General features: G+C 56.2%; 1 non-coding gene across 1 annotated transcript in view; it reads left to right on the top strand.

Moving 5' to 3' along the window:
* The first annotated feature begins 2,395 nt into the window (after positions 1-2,395).
* Positions 2,396-2,500, top strand: part of LOC124730926 — a 1,909-nt gene continuing 1,804 nt past the window's right edge. The window contains exon 1 of the ribosomal RNA XR_007008092.1: positions 2,396-2,500. This exon is cut by the window's right edge and continues 1,804 nt beyond it. This is a non-coding gene — a ribosomal RNA (small subunit ribosomal RNA).

Genomic DNA, 2,500 nt, shown 5'->3' with positions numbered 1-2,500 from the left:
TAACCTAACCTAACCTAACCTATGTTGTACCTTAACCTAACCTATGTTGTACCTTAACCTAACCTATGTTGTACCTTAACCTAACCTATGTTGTACCTTAACCTAACCTATGTTGTACCTTAACCTAACCTATGTTGTACCTTAACCTAACCCATGTTGTACCTTAACCTAACCCATGTTGTACCTTAACCTAACCCATGTTGTACCTTAACCTAACCCATGTTGTACCTTAACCTAACCCATGTTGTACCTTAACCTAACCCATGTTGTGCCTCAACCTAACCCATGTTGTGCCTCAACCTAACCCATGTTGTGCCTCAACCTAACCCATGTTGTGCCTCAACCTAACCCATGTTGTGCCTTAACCTAACCCATGTTGTGCCTCAACCTAACCCATGTTGTGCCTTAACCTAACCCATGTTGTGCCTTAACCTAACCCATGTTGTGCCTTAACCTAACCCATGTTGTGCCTTAACCTAACCCATGTTGTGCCTTAACCTAACCCATGTTGTGCCTTAACCTAACCCATGTTGTGCCTTAACCTAACCCATGTTGTGCCTTAACCTAACCCATGTTGTCGCCTTAACGTAACCCACGTTGTCGCCTAAACCTGCTCTGTAATTGTTATACGACTCGTTCAATTACTGTAGTGTTGCCCACCCGCAACCCTCGCAATATAGTTCGCTACTCGCACTGCCCGCACCCCTGTGTATCGCTTCATGTTAAACACCTTGCAAGTCTTGCTCACTTTCCACATGCTCCTGCTGTACACTGTAATGTGGATGGCAGCAGGACGTACATGCCGCCCCTCCCCACGTCCCCACCTTGCCCCCTGCCTTCGCAAGCTGGTTGGTGAGAAGTTTGCATGTTCAATGCCCTTCGCATGCGACGTACTCAGGCTACGTTGTGGTGCGGCCTGTGTCAACTGTCCGCTGATGTCGTACGCGTGAACCACAATCTGTACTGCACATTCGTCCTTATGTACTGAATGATACATCGTGGCACATGTGTGACCGCACAACGACTGCGCCCAAAAACGGCGGACCATACAGTGCAAATATTGTGCACGCAGCTACGTGTCGTCTCCCTATGAGAGCTGGATTGCAGTGTGGTACGCCATAGAGACGTGTGGGAGGAACGGACGCCGTGGATGGCGATCAGCATGAGCTGTCTGTTGATGTATTCGGACCTAGTCGTCTCTCCTCACACACCGTGATGGCATGGTGCACCGCGTTCCATATCTGCGACATGCTACAGAGGCCGGTTGACAGTCGTTCGAGCAATGGACATCGCATACGTACGGGGGCCACCTTCCACGTATTGTCTAGGCGTGCACATTTTGTTGCGTGTATGTGGGCAGACGTAGTGTGGCGTGACACCTGACACAGGCATGCAATAATCGTTGAAGTTGCAAATGGCGATGGACGCCTGCGTTTTCTGGTGAAGTTACGCAAATGAACAAATGGTAACCTGTTGTGGTGCGGTTGTTCTCGCTAGGGGTGAATCGGTGATGGCGACGATAGGTTGAGGTACTAACCGGTTGTTCCAGCGATACCCACCATGCCGACGAAACTGAACGGCATCTGGGTGTGAAGCGATACGCGGCGGTGGCTGGGTGGGACCGTCCCCGGCCGGTGAGGGGGCGCCTCCCGGCGTGCTGGCCGCGCGGTGCGTGGGCGCACGCGCTACAGCCGGCTGGTGGGGGCGGCCAGTGGCAGGCGCGCCGGCCGACGGACGCGGCAGGCGTCGCAGCTGCGCGCCGGCGCACCCTGCGCGCGGCGCCGTGCGGCCAAAGTAGGTCCTCGCGGGCCCGGTGCGAAGCGCGGTGGACATCTTCAGTGTGCTGGTCCGATTGAGGACTGTGTGCGTTGAGGATGCGCCGCCGCCCGGCGCTCGGCGCCGCGACGCCGTCTGCTGCTCGGTCGCCCCAGCGGTTCTCGCTGGTGGTTTGTATCGCAGCTGTGCGGATGTGTTGGCGCGTGCGCTGTGCTGGGAGAGTTCGCTTCGGCACCCAAGTGGGGCTTTTGTCCTTCTGTGGCGCTGGCGTTGGAGCTGCCGGTCACCGTAGGTGGCGCGTGTTGTCTCCCGCCGGCAATGCCACGACAGCACGCTCCCGGGCCTCTGTCGGCAGCGGCAAGCTCAGTTGGGAGCACGGGTGGTCGCACCGAAAGCGTCTACTCGCCTAACTCCGGGCGATTGCGCCTCTCTCGAACCCGACCAAGTACTTGGGACGGCGCTGCGCGCCGCCGGGACCTGAGAGGGTTTCGAGGTGTATTGTGCAGGGGAGCTCAGCCTCCTCCTGTTTGCAGAATGATTGAGCGGACGCTTGCGTGTTCGCGCGGGCCCCCGGGACACACTCCCGGGCGGCCGGCTGCTCAGCTCTAGTTGACGCAGCTCCCTGGTTGATCCTGCCAGTAGTCATATGCTTGTCTCAAAGATTAAGCCATGCATGTCTCAGTACAAGCCGCATTAAGGTGAAACCGCGAATGGCTCATTAAAT

Source organism: Schistocerca piceifrons, unplaced genomic scaffold, assembly GCF_021461385.2.
Source record: "Schistocerca piceifrons isolate TAMUIC-IGC-003096 unplaced genomic scaffold, iqSchPice1.1 HiC_scaffold_1255, whole genome shotgun sequence".
In the NCBI taxonomy this organism is placed as follows: Eukaryota; Metazoa; Arthropoda; class Insecta; order Orthoptera; family Acrididae; genus Schistocerca; species Schistocerca piceifrons.
This window is presented reverse-complemented; position numbering and strand designations above follow the sequence as displayed.